The 19,526-nt window shown below is 39.9% G+C and overlaps 1 long non-coding RNA gene across 1 annotated transcript in view; it reads right to left on the bottom strand.

The window, feature by feature from the left end:
• LOC122557903 overlaps nt 1-19,526 on the bottom strand; it is a 54,229-nt gene that overhangs the window by 17,597 nt on the left and 17,106 nt on the right. Inside the window, exon 3 of the long non-coding RNA XR_006313970.1 lies at nt 12,609-12,706. This is a non-coding gene — a long non-coding RNA (uncharacterized LOC122557903). The remainder of the gene's footprint in view (nt 1-12,608; nt 12,707-19,526) is intronic.

The following is a 19,526-nucleotide window of genomic DNA, read 5'->3' as shown; positions in this document are numbered from 1 at the left end:
CAAGTCAATGTGTTTGTTATTAGAGATGTGGTTGGATTGCCATGCTTCTAGGATTCATGTGTGTGTCTCTGTTTGGCTTGTCCTAGGATGGATGTATTTTCCCAGTCAAAGTGATGTCCTTCCTCATCTGTACGTAAGGATACTACTGAGAGTGGGTCATGTCTCTTTGTGGCTAGTTGATGTTCATGTATCCTGGTGGCTAGTTGATGTTCATGTATCCTGGTGGCTAGTTTTCTGCCTGTTTGTCCAATGTAGTATCGGTTAAAGCTCTTGGTGACGAAACATCTGAAAACACTACCTTCCAGCTCAGAAGCAAACCTACATCCAGTCTGTGTGTACACTCACTATCCAGGCTGTGAATGAAGGACAGATATTTGGATGAGATACCAGAGAATAGCTTGTCCACATAGAATTGTACTTCAGCAAGACTCAGACAACTGAAAACAGGAGATATGTTCCAAGGAGAAAAGTGAGTTGCCTTATGCTTCTCTCATCTCTACTTTGGAAACCAAATGTTAGACTTTTTAAGGTTTCAAGCATGAATTCTGTAAATACAGATCAATCGTACATGCCATTTAACATTAACGGATGGGCGTTGCTGTATTAGTGATAGTTGTATATCTGAATACCTGAGTGGGAAATGTTTCCCAATATACCTCTATTTAATTCTGTACATCCATTGTTAATAATGTGATAAGAGGTGTGTGAGGCATATATTTTGTTATATGTTTCTTTCGTGTTTAGATTTTGAACTAGTGACATCTAAAGTTTGGTCTATGTGTTTGAGGGGGTTTAATAATTAACTCACCTGTATTTCTGGAGCCATGATTTTAAAAAAAAGAATGAGAGAAGGTGTCCCTGCCATAGTGAAAATTTGTTTGCACTGGAAGAGTTTTACAATCAGATAGAGTAAACAATGAGGGGCAGCTTGCTTTCTGTCCCAAAGGATCAGGATATTTTGTTCTTGCCAAGGGGAAAATCCCAATTTGGAAAACTTGTATTTTTAAGTTTACAGAAGCTGTGGTAAAAATTAGATATATTAAACAGTTTCTCCCAAAGTAAAGAGGTAGTTTAGAACTATCTGTGTAAAGATTTTAGTTTGAAAGTTCCAGACCAGAGGTTGGAACTCTGAAGAGGTTATCCAAAGCTAAGAAAGTCTAGGCTCAGTTGTATGACTTAAGAAAGAGGCTATCAAACTCTGAAAACCCAGTAACTGAAAGAAATAGTTAAGTCAATCCTATAATTATGATAGAGAAACTAACTGTCTCTGGTGACTGAACTTTGTAAAGTGATTGTGTTAAGATAGATGTGACTGCATTTTTTCTTAAAATATTTCAAGTTGTGTTTTATATAAATAACTTTGTTTATTCTACTTTATCATCTTATCTTTTGTATATTGAACCTCTGTTTTATTTTAATAATCAAACCTACAGCATTGCGTGCTTGTGCTTTGCTAAAGACCACCTAAACAAAATATGATCTATCAAGCTGGCATCTTCTCTGTCCAATGTCAGTTGGGATCATAACAATACACAGGTTTTGTTGTGTAGGGGAGGCAGTCTGCTCGAGTTCACAGGTTGTAGTTTAGTTGTATATTTAAGGTCCACAAGCTGTATCTGAGTAGTATACCCAAGATTCACAGTCTGTTTCAGAGAAGGCAGTAGTGGTCACAGACTATAGGGGGAATCTGGTTAACGTGCTGGAAATCTTTCTTTGGCTGCTAGGGTTAGGGCCTAGTGCAGGATGGTAGTCACTGAGAAAGAGTTGTCAGGGCATAGCAGCAAGGGTAGCAGGGTGACCCTCAGAGGGAAACTCCAGTCCTGATGTCCAGTACCACCGACATGCACACACACCACCTCACCTCTGGGATGAGGCTGCTAAATGGTTAGTAATTGATTATGTAAGGCCTGCCATTGACAGTGGGATAGAAAGACCGCCCGTGGGCATCCCTTCCCAAAACCTGGTTGTGGTATAGGAAGGATTCCGAACTGTGCTGACATCTTCATTATATGCCCTTACCTCTCTAAGCAGTGAGAGCAACAGTTTCTGCTCTCTGTATGAGTAGACAGCACATTCTGGATCTCAAAGACAATTGGGGATGAACAAGAAATGGTCATGCTCAAATTCCAAAAACAAATAAAACCTTAGAATCATGGTCTGTATGTAAGTATGTCTGGATGTCTTTCTGTGAGTGGCAGAACATTCAAAACATAAGGAAATAAGAAAAAGGAGCAAGAGTAAACCATACAGCTCCTTTGCCAATCAATAAAAGTGTTTTATCTTCTGCCTCAAGTCCACTGTCATAGCCATTGTCAACATCTCTTGATTCTCTGTAACGGATCAGAAAGCTGTCTACCTCAGCTTGAAATATTTTGAAAGATGAATCCACAACACCCTAGGTTAGACAATTATAGAGTCATACAGCACAGGAACAGATCCTTTGGTCCACCTATTCCACGCTAACTATGTTCCCAATCAAATCTACTCCCACCTGTCTGCATTTGGCCCATATCCCTCTAAACCTTTTCAATTCATGTACTTATCCAAGTCTTTTAAATGTTGTAACTGTACCTGCGTCCTCCACTTCCCCAAGCAGTTTGAAAGATTCGCAATCTTTTAAATGAACAATGACCTTCTTATTTCAAACCCAAATGATCAACACATTATCCTCAGACTGTACTCCCATCTTCTACAATGTCTATGTGACAAATGCCTTCAAATACTTGTATGTTTCCATCAAATCACCTGGCAATCTGCTGACGTACTGTCTGTAGTTGGGTATACAGTACAGTTCACAGGCTACGCAGTCAGTTCACAGTTTACATGTGTGAGGACAACACAGTTAACATATTGTGAAGCAGTATTCACAGGATTGAACAGTTCATAGTCTGTGTGGACAGGCAGTACAATTCAGTCGACCTATGAGTAGGCAATGGACCTCACAGTCAATGTGTGTATGGAAAATAGAGTTCACGGGCTATCATGGAAGGCAATATAGTTCACAGTCTATGGACATGTAGGCAGTACACTTCACAGTCTGTACATCTTTAGGTAAAAGGAGTACACATTCTATGTGTGTGTAGACAATGTGTATGTTTGAGTAAGCAGTACAGTTCACAGTCAGTGTATTGGTAGACAATACTCTAAAGATTGTGCAGTTCACAGTCTGTGTGTGAGTAGGCTGTTAAACCTGGTGTATGCATTTCAATGGCACTTGTCATGGATGCCCAAGCCCTGTGATAACTAGACCACACAGGCATGTTGATGGGCAGAACTCAATTAATATGTTTCTCTTCAATTCTCCATTTGACCTCAAATTAAAATCTCGTTTTAAGGCAGAACCATCTTGTAAAACTGTGCATACATAGCCATAAGTGTTATGGATGTTTCCAGTTCTTGATCAGTTTGATCTTCCAACATCTTACATGACCATTTAATGATGTTCTTCCTCTATCATTTTAATTGCCATTAAGTCAAATTATCTTTAAAGCTACTTGTAATTTTGTTAACATTTTTATTGGACATATTAATGGAGGATTTGTCCACAACTTGCAATTATGTAGTCAAATTCTGTAGTAATACAGTACTTAGGTATAAATATGGCCATGGATGAAACAAGAGGAAATCTCGTGAAAAAGTTTCCAATCAGAAAAAATCTCACGGATTTGAAGTTAATGAATCTTCTAACTTCTGATGCTAAAGCTAGCTCAGCATGTCTCTGCAACATGAACTCCAACAAAGAGGAAGCCTGTGTCAACATGTTTTGAAATAATGCAGGAAATAGGTCTGGAAGGATTCTGAAGTAAAAATGTTAAGACCTTTTGTGACTTTGATTGCCACAAAAGAGGAATGTGTTATTGAAGGTGATTGAGATGGTCTCCAACAGCCTGGAAAACCACAGTTTCTTCATGTCTTAAACTTATCCTTAAAATCCTCAAGGCAGAACCAGGAACTGTAGCCTGACCCTATAGTCCCTTTGGGACCAGTAAGATCATTGAACATCCCCACATCTGTTACTTTATAAAAGACCTGACTGTTGCTCTTTGCGAAAGCGTTACTTGCTGCAGAACCTTTTCCTTTTGTTCATCATTAACAATTTTAAGTAGTAAAGTGGGCATCCATCTGAAAACTGTATGTTTATTGGAGAGTATCTAACATGAAAAAAATATCAATCTTCAAGGCAAACTTTTGTGGAAATCACCAAAACATAAAATGCTATTCTTCTAAATGGAGTGCCCCTTAGCGAATTTCTTTCAAATAGTCACTAAAACCAATCCTATTAGGTTTTATTGAAAATGTTCTGCAGTGGGTGACACAAATAAAAATTGCATCAGGTCCTAAACATACCTTAGGACTCCAGTTTGCAGAGGTTGAAGAAATTTTCATCAGCATATTAAAGATATAAGTCTGAAAATTACTATGAGGGTGGGGTGCATTGTTTTTGGAAAGCAGTAAATATTGGGAATATAATAGATCCCTGAACTACAGCATGTTTATTGAATGTAAACAAATTGCTGTTTAAAAGGAAGCAACTTTGATGTACTGTTGTGCTGAAAATATTTAAACTTACTATGGCTAGCACTGAATAGGTTTCTACTGAAAACACATTAATGCTAATAAAATACACATGTAATGTGTTATCAACTATTCTATGAAGTGATCACCAAGGGTTGACTACTTTAACATCTACAGATATTGAGGTCACAAGTTCACCATTCAATGAACTTGATTGTTTCAATAACTGACCAAACTACAGTAGACTGCTGTAGACCTCCTGGCCTTTCTGGAGTCCATAGGCCCATTAATGGTATTATAATTCAAACCTCATAATACCAGTGAATTAAGTTAAAATGTTATTATTTATTCAGTTAATTTGATCAGCAATTGAGATCAATATGGACTAAAGTCTATTTCCTAAAAGCTGACTGACTTCCCAAATTTAAGCCAATCAATTATGCCACTTTTATTTCAAGAGGAACGAAGAGTACAAGGGTGGGACGAACGGTCTGTGCTACCCTCTACAGCCTTAACTTATGACATTCGAGTGCCAAAATAAATTGAAGAAAAATGCTCTTGTGTTATGAAGGTGCAGAAGTGTACTGTGCCTTTAAGAGAGTGAAGGACTTGGCAAGCACACCGAGTGCTGGAGAATTTATTAAAGTAACATTTGGTTCAGAACAGATAGAACTGGCTGAGTTGCTATGAGACAAAAACAAACTTGAATTCAGCCAATCAGTTTAAAATTATACCCCGAAAATACCAAATCCCAATCAAGTTTGAATTTAGTATACTGACAATCTTAAAAGCCAATGACACAATCCAATGTTTTGGGGGTATAAGACCGGGGAAAACTGAACAGTTGAGAGGAGAACTGTCAAGCCACCAGCATGTAAAAATTCCGCAAAAAAATAGTTCTCTTAAAGATACCTTTATCGATCAGTAACCTGTTAAGCAGAATCCCCAAGTAGAAGAAAAGAAGACAGGAATACAGAGAAGAACCGAAAGCTGCCTGGTTTTGAGGTAAGAAGTTTTGTTTTGTAAATTTTAATTGGGGGTTTTATTGGACTAGTATTGTAGAAACGGAAGGTAAAAGATAGGTTAGAGGAAGGAGTTGTAAGTAGTTGTTAGTTTATCATTCTCTGTTATACTTAAAGTAAAAATTAGCAATTTTATTTCTTAAAGTAGTTCTTGGTCTCTTGAATTTTCACAGATTACTGCACAGGATAAATCTTTTCTGTATTGCTGGTTTTAAATTAGCAGCGGAGTTTATCCCATGTCGTAACATTTGTAACACCTGGAATGGCTTTTGAACTTTCGTTTGGGATATTAAAGCATTACTTTGTAACTATCAAACAATTGTTGTACATGGTTTCATAAATAATTCCATCATTTTTCTCATCATGAAGCCCAAAATTAGGATAGCAAAGTCACAGCAGAGGAAGACAGTGAGAATGATAATGAGCAAGTAACCATTTCATAATGAATGTGGTTCTGTGTACTCATATACTCAGCAGAAAACCAAGATACCTGCTAACAAGTACCACAGCAATGGCATTTTTTAAAGCTGCCAACAATTATGACAAATAACTTACTCAAAAAAAACACCTACAACCACAAACTCCAGCACAGTTCCTCAATGCCACTTGTGGTTTGGGCCAGTTCGCTCTGTGTGATACTAGCCATTAATCATTTTATGTCTTTGAAATACTTTCCCTGTGGAAAGAGTAAATGCGATGATTATCTGCAACATTTCACTCATACTGATGGCTATCTTATTCTCCCAGACCTCCCTGCAATCTTGATCTGAACAAGTGGGAGAGTTGACATTTCAGGCATAAACCTGGAATGAATGGGCTGATGAAGGGCTTATGCCCAAAACGTTGACTTTCCTTCTCCTTGGATGCTGCCTGACCTGCTGTGCTTTTTCTAGCGCCACACGTTTTGACTCTCCAGCATCTGCAGTCCTCACTTTCTCCTGGATCTGAATGAGTCGAATTCAGCACTCTGATGACACTTTGTTTGACACTTGTGTAGAGATAATGGATTAGCCAGAAATGGTGTTGATTTGAGAGAGGGTTGCTTCAAACCTTGCTCTTGGAGGCACCTCACTGCCACTGGCAATGTCCTCAATATGCCCTGTGACCTGTGGTACTCTGGGCAGCTTTGAGGTCTCGGCATCCCATTTCCAAGTTTTCTGTTCACAGTTGTTGCATTTGGTAGAACTTAAACAAAAAGCACCTCTATCTTTGGAGTTCAAAGTCTTTACACTACTCAGAAGAGTTGCTCCCACTGTGCCCATGACCACTGCCATGGGTCTAAGGCACTTGGTTCAGGAGTGACTGCATGCTCCATCATAAATGACAGTGTGGATCAAATTTCATCTAGTTCTATCGAGGTAGTCAGCTCTTTCCCTGATCTTGAAATGTGCTTTGCATTTGATATAATCAGTTCTCAAAGAATGGTTTCTGCCTGTAAGCAAAAAGTGTGCAATATAGCAGAGGTAGAAATTATTGACCAGTCTATGATTTCCAATAAGGCGTCCTTGAAAGAGATGTTAGGGTCTAAAATCAAACTGGGCCAGTTCTTTGCAGCTAAGAGTCACCTTGTCCATCAAGCTAAATAATTGTTTAGGAGCATTAAAATTCTTGGAGCACAGCTTATGTGACATAGAGCATATATTGCTGCTGTGAAGCCTATTTAATAATTATTGTTGAGTATACAGGTTTCCATGTGCATCCATTTTTCTATTATACTGTGTACTCTAACTCTCCATTCAAACATTCTCAGTACTCTTGTTATGTTAGTATTGTATTTCAGCATGCCTCTCTAGCTGTTTGGGTTCTTTCAACCTTTAGGAATTTAAAAAAATTATGTAAAATGGGAGATACTTGCTATATAGAATACTATTAGTGGCTCAGCACAACAGGCTTGTTCAGGTCTGAGATCTTTTTCCCTAAAATCTTGAATATGTCTGTTTCTATCAATTCTGGTGACCACATTTACACTTTTAGTTATATGCTCTGATACCTATGGTATTGGTGAAGGGGCCATGTGGAGACGTAAATTCCATTTATTCTCTCTCTCCCCTTTTGCATCACCTGGTCAGTAAACCAGGCTTCTCTCTGTTTCGGCAATACTGCTTAGTAAACAGAAGCTCTAGACTGTCTGCATTATTCCAGCTTTTTAAATGGATCTTTATTGCAGTACAGAGTTGATGGGCCATATTATTGATGCACCTACTCTGTTTATTTTTGCCTGATGTGCATGTTAAGAGGCAAGCTTTAATGCAATTCCAGGAAACTGTAAAATAAGGGCTTTACTAGAGTGTTCAGAAAATCACATCAAGTGATCCTCCGTTAAGTCCTAGGCTTAACCCAGCAATTTCCGTGCTGCAGAATGAAATTAAGATATGTTTTCATCTGGGGAAAAAAAATTGCTGAAGCAAGACCTCATTTGGTTATTCAAGATTTTAAGCAATATAAGTAATGCAGATGATATATGTTCAACAACAATTCTGTTTATATAGAGCCTTTAACATAATAAGGCCTCCAGAAGCACTTCACAGAAACATTATAAAGCAAAATATGACACCTAGCCATAGAGTGATTCAGGTCAGAATTTTATACTGAGGGAGCCTTTGCTGAGAAGCACTTGACCAGGAAATCTGCAATCAGTTAAAGGCCGTAAGGCTGTCAGGTAGCTCAGGGCTGGACTTCCATCTTAAGCAGGGAGGAAGTCACACCACTGAGATCTGTGGCCAATCAACTAACAAGTAGCTCTCTTGACCTTTGAGTGTACCCACAAGCAGTGGTCACTGTTAGGCGTACAGAGAGCCCCAAAGAACAGATGTCATGGGTCTGCACTTAACAGTCAGTCCAGGATTTTTCCCGGGCATGTGCATCTGACCAGATTTATGCAGGATATCCTGTACACTGGATCTGACGCATGCAACTTTGTTTTGAATCAGTGAAAATGTTACATCACAGGTTTTTAAAATGTGTAATCCAAACAGTTTTATATACCATCTAAAATGAATAACTTCTGAAATGTTACCTTTCCATATTGCAGCAGAAACCATTCCAAAACAAAGTCTGTAATTGCTGTTAGTAAATTAATGCAAATAGTTGAAATAGTTGTCTTGATGTAACTGACTACTGACTCACCCTCACCAGAAGGATGGAATAGTCATATTTGTTGGTGTGGTGGGGATGGTGGTGGGGCGGAGGTTGGGGGGGGGGGGGGTGCAGATAGTGGTGGGATGGTGAAGAAGCAGCATTGGTGGCAAGTCTACACTGAAGATTCATCATAGGGCATCTTAGGAAGTATCCAGCTCTCCAGCTGGCAACAAGCATATCACATACCGGGTCCTGGTGCCCCCTACTATAGGTAATTTTCCAGTGATGGTGAAAGGAGGCTCTTAAATTACCATTAATTGGTCACTTAAGAACCTCAATCACCCTAGGGATGAGTTGGTCATCACTACTTCATCCCCAAGCATGTACAAACCCATGACAGTATGGTAATACCAGATTTTATGCCTCTGTTCCCAGGAACGGAACGGTGCATAACATTAGAGCCTCAGTCGGGTGGTCAATAGTTTGGTCAAAGAGGTCAGTTTTAATTAGTGCCTAAATGGAGGACGGTAAGACAGAGAGGGAAAGTAAAGGAATAATATTCCGGAGTTAAGAACCTGGTCAACTGAGCGTGATTACCAAACATCGAGCACTGACAATTCAGGATTCTCAAGTGACTAGAATTAGATGTAATGTTCTTCAGGAGGTCGCAAACTCTGGACTGGAAGAAAAGAAATTTCATATACAGCTTATTTCAACTGCTTCATGAAAATACTGAAGAAGATGTGGAACTAACAAGCAGATGTATTGGAGCCAGCAAGTGTCAATAACTTCAGGAGCAGACAAAATGGATAGTGGGTAGTGGGTAGGAAAAATAAGGAGGAGGTTATAAAAAAGTCATCTATTTTTCCATTTGCATTTTGCTAGATGTATGGTATTTTTCTAAACTTTAATCTGCCAGATTGATTGCAGTGTTCTCATCTGCTTCTTTACATTCCCAAATGCTTTGCAATTGATTTTGAAATATGCATCTCTCTGTAAACTGAAGTTGGCTAAGTTTGACAAAGTTCAAAGCAGTACACTTAAACCAGCACAGTCCCTGATGTGCAACTAAGTTAAGTTGTTCTACTGTAAACTGAACCTAATTAATTGATTATTGGAATTATACATCCAGAATTATTGTCTTATTTCTGATGATTCAAACCATTTCATCATCTGTGTACAAACATTTTAACAAACGAATTATTCATTGTGAAGGAAATTATTTTATTTAGTCAATTAAAAGTCCTAAATTTTTTTAAAAGGGTACCAATTTGTGTTTGTGCATGTAAAATAATCAATTTTATTTTTAAATCTGTCTCAAATACTTTCAAATGAATACAGTCAGCTGAAACTCCCAATGGTGATGACTTCAATTCTGGGCATGCGCAATGTTTAGGCAATGCTTGTTTCTAAAATAACTTTTTTTAAAACTACCACAAAACATCATGGAAATTCAATTTATCCTGAACATTTTTTTTCTGGTTTGGCTGATCTGGGGTGAACTGTGCTGGAGAAACTAATGTAGCTGAACAGAAACTCCTGCTCTCCATTTGCACTTGCATGAATAGGAAAAACAGCCCTTTACTGCTCCCTAGTGGTATATGATTGAATTAAAGTAAAACTTACACAATAAGGTGACAGTCCATATTTCCAGAGACATTTTCTTTTTGTTTCTCAATCTTTTTATATAAATCTCTGTCAATGTTTCACCAATGCTTTATTCATAATGAGGGAATATATACAATACTTTCAGAATAAATAAAGTTCACTCTCTGTATTTTCCAGCAGGCTACAGCTCACTTGGCTGTGATTTGAACTCAGCAATAACTGTAATGATTAGATTACTTACAGTGTAGAAACAGGCCCTTCAGCCCAACAAGTCCACACCGACCCTCTGAAGAGCAACCCACCCATTCCCCAACACCTAACACTTCGGGCAATTTAGCATGGCCAATTCACCTAACCTGCACATCTTTGGACTGTGGGAGGAAACTGGAGGACACCCACGCAGACACGGGGAGAATGTGCAAACTCCACACAGACAATTGCCCAAGGCAGGAATTGAACCTGGGTCTCTGGCGCTGTGAGGCAGCAGTGCTAACCACTGTGCTGCCCTATGTGGTTCTGATTTCCATTAAGTTAATATTGATTTTCTTTACCAAAGTTTAGAAAGGATGTGGTGAAAGTGGCATACAGGTTGGCTGAACTTTTCACATCAGAAAATTTAAAATCAAAACAAAACGCAAATACAGATGTAATTTTCTTTTGGTGTTATATATATATAGGATATAGTGGTACTTTTAAGCTTTGTTCATCAGTTAGGCAAATGCTGGAAAACATGTATTTAGGAATTGGATAAGTTAATTTGAATATAGATCCTGGCGATTAATGTACTGAGAAGAGGGATGTGATTAACTAATTACACTTTTGGTTTGGTATTAATTTTTATCCACTTGTGGTGGTTTGTCCCTGTTGGGTTAGCTTTCTTCAAAGTCTCTGTTTTGTGAACAGTTGGCCTTCTTTGTGGAAAAAATGAGGACTGCAGATGCTGGGGATCAGAGCTTAAAAATGTGTTGCTGGAAAAGCGCAGCAAGTCAGGCAGCATCAAAGGAGAAGGAGAATCGACGTTTCGGGCATAAGTCAGAGTCATACATCACCACGTTATAGTCCAATAGGTTTATTTAAAATCACAACCTTTCAGAGCACTGCTCCTTTATCAAGTGAAATCAGTGTCAACAGCAGAATAACAAGTGAAGGGATGACCTATGAACTGATTATTTGTAATTATCTCTCAACCTTAATTAATAAAAAATAAGATGATGTAAGAGACAAACCAAATGGCTGGAATAACATGAATAGGTACTAGAGTCCCATGACGAGGGTCTAATCAAGGTAGCAAGTAATCAATAACTCTACGAACTAATTAAGGTGGAGAGAGAATCACTTCACCAGATGAAGGAGTAGTGCTCCGTAAACTTGTGATTTTAAATAAGCCTGTGGACTATAAACCGGTATTATATGACTTCTGACTTTGTCCACTCCATTCTAGCACCAGCATCCCCACATCATGTCTTCTTTGAGGAAGGTTGGGTTTCAGGTATGGGCGCTTAGTCTTGCATTCTAATCATGCATTGGATTGTTTCAGATTCTGTGGATATCGGGACAGGTTTGAAAAAAATCAAATGGTTTTTGGAGACTGAACTATTTTTGTTGAACAGAGCACTCTTGGAAATCACATGTTAATTATTTATTTTGCCGTAGACCCCTACTGGGCCTGTTTAAACAGTGACCAGCTTGGATAGTGTTTCTAGTATCAGTGACTAGTTACGTTCAAATGCTTGTGAGGAAGGCTAACTAGTTGGGGTCTCCTGCTTCTGAAAAAAATATTGTGAGATCAGGGTTAAACTGGATTGTTCTTCTGAAAGAGTAAACAAGCTTATCAATACAGTAACTGCTGAGCAAGCTATGTCTGCCAAGACCCCAGAGACAACCATGCATGGTTAGTAAATTGACCACATGTGCGAGAACACCATAACAACAAACCTCAGAACATGATACACCTCATACTTCTGTTAATGTCTCCAAGAACAACCAGAAAGTATTTTTAAAGTAAATGACTACAGAGAGAAATCTGTACTTTCTTTTACCTGAAGAGAGTGTGTAAGAAATAAACCATTATATTTTAATATTACAAATTGTGTTACCTAATTCTGTATCTTAACTGAATGGGTTTCATTTTGTGATAAATTGATAATTTTGTGTTTATTAGATAGATCTTTCCATTCTTAGTCTAACATGGAGGAAACATGTGATTGTCCATATCAGGACTTCGTTATATTATATATTGTGACCCATGAATAATGGAATCAGGGTAACAGTGTACTCCTTCCATTTCATTGTAACATTGCCTGATAGTGACTTTAAACTCATTTGCTAATTGTTGCTTGAATAATAACCTCTGATGTAATATGTTCCAAACAATGTGCTACTTACCACAGTGAGCAAGTATTTTGACTCTTTCGCAATTCCAATCAGACAGACGATTCCCAGGAGAGCAAAAAAGATGCTGATAGATAAGCCACTGTACATAGCTGTAGGGAGAGACAGAAGAAAACAACTGGTTTAAAGCTGTGGGAATCTGCATTACTGCACTTCTCGTAAAACCCTCACTGCCTTTTTTCAATTGACAAAATATAGGGTCAGGCGTAGGTAAAATATTGACCTTCAATATTTGGGACTGAATATAAATGCAGCTAAACACAACAAGATGAAACAATTCCTGGTAAGGGTCCTACACGGAAATGGCTTGACAATATAAATCCATTACTAAAAGTCTTGAGTATTCGGCATAAAATAAATGAAATGGTCCCTGTTGGCACATATTGGCAATCTGACCCAAAGTGACCACAGATGGTGAGCAAAATATATTGTATTTTGCATATAATAGAGAAAGGCCGGCAGAAAGAGTGTTGAGCCAATCTCTAGATAAAGTAGTGAGAATCCACTTTGGCAGTGCTTCCCAAACTATTTTCCAATGTGACCCATTTTGATTCTATATAATTAATATGACCCCAGATGCCAACAAAAAAACAGCAACATGGTTACATTCAGTTTCTTAACATTAAAGTTTGCAAATCATTGACCTATATTCATTTAAAAATGTAATTATGAAGGACTTTGTAAAACAAATGTTATTCTTTTATATACTTGTTTAGGTTTCAGGAAGTTCTCCATGTTACCCTGTGATCGTAGCTTTAGATTTAGTCAAACCTTTCTCTGCCCCAACCTCACACTCTAAACAGTCATTATCCCAATACTAACCTCTCACTAACTCACACGGCTAGGAGGGAATCTCTGTATTTGACACCATCTCCATACAGTGAGGACTGCAGATGCTGGAGATCAGAGCTGAAAATATGTTGCTGGAAAAGCGCAGCAGGTCAGGCAGCATCCAAGGAGCAGGAGAATCGACGTTTCGGGCATGAGCCCTTCTTCAGGAAGCCCATCTCCATACAGACAACTTCATGTAATAATAAGGAAAGCTACTCCCTGCACAAGCCCCTTCGGTCTGCCCAATTAAAGATTGACTCCTCCTCAGGCTCCAGTTTTTTTTTCAAATCAACCTGTTTGTTAATCCAGATTCCTATCTTAATGCACAGTGGATTCCAAAAGGGGCCAAGAAACAGGAACTCTCAAATTAGAGAATGCCCTGCATATAACTTCTTAAAAATGGTTTTCAGAACAACGTATATCTCAGGGACCAGGCCACTCATGCCAAGATCCGATCCAGTTGATAAATTCAGTGAGAGAAAGATGAGAGAAACAGGAAGATAATCAATGACTCGTGCATCAACCTTCTGTATAATGTTGGTATAAGGCAGGACTGTCCAGAGACAGAGAGAGAGAGAGAGAGAGACCAAGACAACAGCAATGAACAGACATGCAATACACTGCCTGGGCCTTGTTGTTCTTGCAGGAGGATGTGATTGCAGTTCCAAATGGCGTCTCAACCCATAGTTTGGGAACCATTTCTCTAGCTAGCTGTGAGGCAACTGGTCTACCCAGCACTGTTTCTATCAGATTATACATGGGTCAACTAAAAGCAACATTGGTAACAGAGAGCAGATGAGTGCCTGTTTCTCACTGGAGATATCTCTGGTTTCTGCTTCCCTCATGTCACTTGGAAACACAGAGCCTGGCTGTCATTCAGGGAGAAAGAAGAGGAGGCCAGCTCACCCAGAATTCTCATGCGATCGCCGCATCCTGATCTATACTTTTGTTTTAAAATTTAAGATGTTACTTCGTTTCCGATAGTCCACTTTCTTACAGCACAATCCACGTACATCTTTCTGAAAGCAACATGCGTCTTGCTTTCCGATATGATGTTTCCACAGAAACTTCCTGGTCACTGCCACCCCACCTCAACCCTTGAAGGTGCTAACTATTTCTTGTATACAGTTCCAGAGGGGGTCAGCAACTTCCATCATCTCCAACAAGTAATCATTCTTAATGAGCATGGAAATTTAGCATCAAACCAGCCATTTGCCCAAAATGTGATCCACTCTGTACTCTGCGATAAACTCCCCCAGCACAGGCAGTGTGTAAAAGCGTGACCTCAGTCTGACCAACACCTTGATACTGGGAAGGGTCTTGTGCTTCAACTGCCACGGGAGCTCAGACATTGGCCATCAGAATCTGCACTATGATGGGATTGCAAATATGTTGCAGGAGCTGGTCACCATTTCCTTGCTGGAAGAGGATGAGTTGGAAGCCCAGCACAATGCTCGAAGCAGAGTTAGTTCCAGGCTCCTCCCTTGACATTGAATGCAGAATTTCTGCCAAACTTCCCAATTATCTGGAGCACAACACTGTGATGAGTAAATCCATGACTTCATGTGGTATATTCCTCACAAGGGGAACATGCATGGTTCAATTAGGAGCGTAGGAGAGCATTAAAGGAGCAACATCAGGCACATCTAACAATGATCCAATGAAGCTACAACAGAAAACTACAAACATGTTAAACAGTGCAAGCAACATGTTATAGATAGAACGTCACACAACCGACTGATCAGATCAAAGCTCTCCGCTATTAGAAGTAAGGAAGGCAGCTATGGTTGTTGGAGGTCAGTTGTCTCAGTTGTAGAAAATTTATTCAGGAGTTCCTCAAGGTAGAGTCCTAGGTCCATCTATCTTCAACTGCTTCATCAATGAACTTCCTTCCATCATAAGGTCAGGAGTGGGGATGTTGGCCAAAGATTGCACAATGTTCAGCACCATTTATAACTCCTCAGATCCTGGAGCAGTTGATGTCCAAATGCAGCAAGATCTCGACAATATCCAGGCTTGGGTTGGAAAGTGGCAAGGAATATTCATGCCACACAAATGCCATGCAGTAACTATCTCCAGACAATCCAACCACCATCCCTTGACAATTACATTACCATCACTGAATTTCCCACTAGCAACATCTGGAGGGGTTGATCCAGAGAGCTAGAAGAGCAGGTCAGAGGCTAATAATACTGCGGTGAGTAAGTCACTTCTTCATTCCCAAGTTGAAAAATGTGGTGCTGGAAAAACACAGCAGGCCAGACAGCATCCGAAGAGCAAGAGAATCGATGTTTCGGGCATAAGCCCTTCTTCAGGAATGAAGAAGGGCTTATGCCCGAAACGTCGATTCTCCTGCTCCTCGGATGCTGCCTGGCCTGCTGTGTTTTTTCAGCACCACATTTTTCAACTCTTCATTCCCAAGAGCCTGTCCATCATCTACAAGGCATAAGTCAGGAGTGTGATGGACTAATCTTCTATTGCCTGGATAAGTAGAGCTCCAAAAACACTGAAGAAGCTTGACACCAGGACAAAGCAGCCCATTTGATTGGTAGCATATCCTCAAAGATTCACCCGATCCATTACTGAAGCTCAGTGGTAGCAGCAAACAGTGTGTACTATCTCTAAGATACGGCACTGAAATTCACCAAGGCTCCTTGGACAGCATGCTGTAAACCCACAACTACCATCATCCAGAAGGATAAGGACAGCAGATTAGATTAGATTCCCTACAGCGTGGAAACAGGCCCTTCGGCCCAACCAGTCCACTCCGACCCTCCGAAGAGAAACCCACCCAGACACATTTCCCTCAGACTAATGCACCTAACACTATGGGCAATTTAGCATGTCCACTTCACCTGACCTGCATATCTTTGGACTGTGGGAGGAAACCAGAGCACCCAGAGGAACCCCATGCAGACACGGGAAGAATGTGTAAACTCCACACAGCCATCGCCCGAGGCTGGAATCGAACCTGGGACCCTAGTGCTGTGAGGCAGCAGTGCTAACCACTGAACCACCATGCCGCCCCTACATGGCAATCTCCTGAAAATTCCTCTCCAAGTCACTCAGCAACCTAATTTGGAACTACTGGGTTCCTTCAGATCAAAATCCTGGAACTCTCTCCATAACGCATTGTGGGTCAACCTACAGCACATGGCCTGCAGCGGTTCAAGAAGCGAGCTTACACCACCCTCTCAAAGGCAACTAGGGTCAGGTAATAAATGCTGAACAAGTCAGTGACTCATATGCCATGAGCAAATAAAAATGTAATTGTCAGCAAAACAGTGTCCAGCTTCAATTACTCAAACATGCTGTTCACCAGTGCTCAGTTCGGGTTCTGCCAGGATCATCCTCTCCAGTCTCTGCAACAACTTTTATCCAACATGAATCACAGAGTTGAATTCCAGAGGTGAGGTGAAAATGGCTGCCCTTGATATGAAAGCAACATGTGCCTGAGTGTAGCATCAAGGAAGCTGCATGAAATTAAAGCCCATAAGAGTCAGAGAGAAAATGCTGCTCTGAGCTGAAGTCATAGCTAGCACATAGCTAGCTGTTGGAGGTCCATCGCCTCAAACCCAGGGCATCACTGCAGGAGCTCTTCAAAAGAGAGTGTCCTACCCCTATTATCTTTAATTGCTTCTTCAAAAGTGCAGATATTTCCAGTTTTAAGTAGTTTTTAGTCACCTTCCTAACTGCTCAGATATTGAAGCAGTCCATGTCCTCATTCAGCAAGACTTGGGCAATAATCAGGCTGGAAATGATAAACTGCAAGTTATGTTTGTGACACAAAGTGCCAGATAATGACCATCTTCAATGAGAGAATCGAATTATCACCCCCACCGCCCCCAACACTCCCCCCAAACAATGAACAGCATTACTATCACTAAATCTACCATTATCAACATCCTAGGGTCACAACTGACCAAAAGGGGGTCTAGTAACATAAACACCCCAGCTACAAGGTAGGAAGTTATGTAGTGAGTCCTCAATCTTGATTCTCCAAAGCCCATCCACCATCTACAAAGATTAAATCAGGAATATGATGGAACACTTTCCATCTGCCTGCATGGGTACAATTCAAACACTCAAGAACCTCAACACTATGCAAGACAAAACAGTCCATTTTAATGGCAGAATATCCACTTAAATTTCCATTCCTTCATCACCAACACACCATGGCAGCATGATGTACCATTTACAAGAATGCAATGTAGTGTCTTCCAAACCTGCAATCTCCACCAGTTAGAAGGGCCGTATTGGACACCACTAATACCGTCCCTTGTAAGGTCCCTTCCAAATCATTCACCATTCTTTCATGTCACTGAGTCAAAATCCTGCAACTCCCTCCCAAATAGCATTATGGGTGCACTTACACCTTATGGGTACCAGCAGTTCAAAAAAGAAGTTCACCACGATCTTCTCTAAGGTAATTAGGACTGGAAAATAAATGTTTATGAACAAATGGAAAGAACTGTGTAATCAATGGGAGTTAGGACATGTTTATCTGTTCCTCACTAGTTAGTTCCTCGGTCTTAGCTTTGCACTATAAGAGCAGAAAGTTGATCAGAGTATTGTCCAATCTGTTCAGCTCTTGTAGCTGTCATGGTTAAACAGCTGAAAGTATGTGCTAGATGTGAGATCTGGATGTGAAGCCTACCTCAATACTAAGCATGTTTATTGAGACTTACAGAGGATCCAGCTGAGAGTAATTACTCAGTAGCATATTCTGTAGTGCTGATTCCTTTCGACCAAGATTCAGTTCCACTATTCAAGGTGAGACAGTGTCCTTTTGTAGTTCTGTTGTTATTCTTTTACTAGTTTGCAGCACTCAGGGTTAGGGAGTCCCTTCACCTGCAATACACGAGTGACTGGGGGTATTCTTAAATTGTGACCTTCACAGCACACTAATGCTCAAACACAGGCTGCTACACGTCAAAATGTTTAGTCACACTAGAATATTCCAGCAGAGTTGCAATTGACTTTTCACTCCTATTCTTGTATTCCTCAAAGAGAAAAGCACAAATGTACCTGCCATTTGGGAGTTGAGGGGGTGTGTATCTGTGAGAGACAGAGACACAGAGAGAGAGAGAGAAGGGACTTGCTGTTGAACACAAATTGTCAACCTCTTATTTTCATTGTGTCACAAGAGGTCACAGTTCAGTGTGTTTGAATTTCCTTTAGTACATTAGGTGTTATATTTCATTGCACAGTCTCGCTCTCGCACACACTCTCTCCAGACTGCCATGAAGTTCACCTCCACAGTCTTCTTCTAAGAAACTCATTTTGCCATTAAAAATTCAAAATTTCCACATATTTGTGTGTGTGTGTGTGTGTGTGTGGTGGGAGGTTGACCCAGTAGTGATTGGAACCAAATAGACCTTATTGACTGAGATCCTTGATTGGGGTTGTTAACCTGGGACAATCAGGGAGCCCTGGATAATCAATATAAACAGTGGATTCAGAATCTTGTCACCATAGTGGATGGCATATTATTATGGGGAGTGAGAATAATTGTCCCAGTAAAGGTCACCACCAGATACTGGCTGAACTCCACCAGGATCATCCAGGGGTTTCCAAAATGAAGATGTTGGCAACAAGTTATGTTTGGTGGCCAGGACTTGTTTCCTACGTAGCTGCATTGATGGGATAGTGCCCAGATTGCCAACAAGGACAAAAATTGCCACCGCAGGCACATCATGGTAATGGTTGGGTTAACACTGGACTCGGTTACACTTCCACTGTGCTGGTTTTTTCATGTGCTCAATGGTCCTGGTCATTGTGGATGCCCATTCTTTTTTTTTTATTTTTTTTAATAGATATTTTTATTAGAAATTTAACATTTTTACAAGTTTACAAAAATAAACAAAACTCTCAGATATAAACATTGATATACAATTAGCTCAAATATACAATAGCCAAAATTTGACAAAAAAAACCAAAACAACAAAAAAAACCAAAAAAAAAAACAAACAGACAAAACTCAACTATCTACTAATCTAACCTACAACTAACCAGAGTGTATATTTAAGTCTCTTACATGCTCGGAATGTGTTAACATCAAATGTAATAAAACCCGTATTC

The sequence above is a fragment of the Chiloscyllium plagiosum genome, chromosome 16 (assembly GCF_004010195.1).
Source record: "Chiloscyllium plagiosum isolate BGI_BamShark_2017 chromosome 16, ASM401019v2, whole genome shotgun sequence".
Taxonomy (NCBI): Eukaryota; Metazoa; Chordata; class Chondrichthyes; order Orectolobiformes; family Hemiscylliidae; genus Chiloscyllium; species Chiloscyllium plagiosum.
This window is presented reverse-complemented; position numbering and strand designations above follow the sequence as displayed.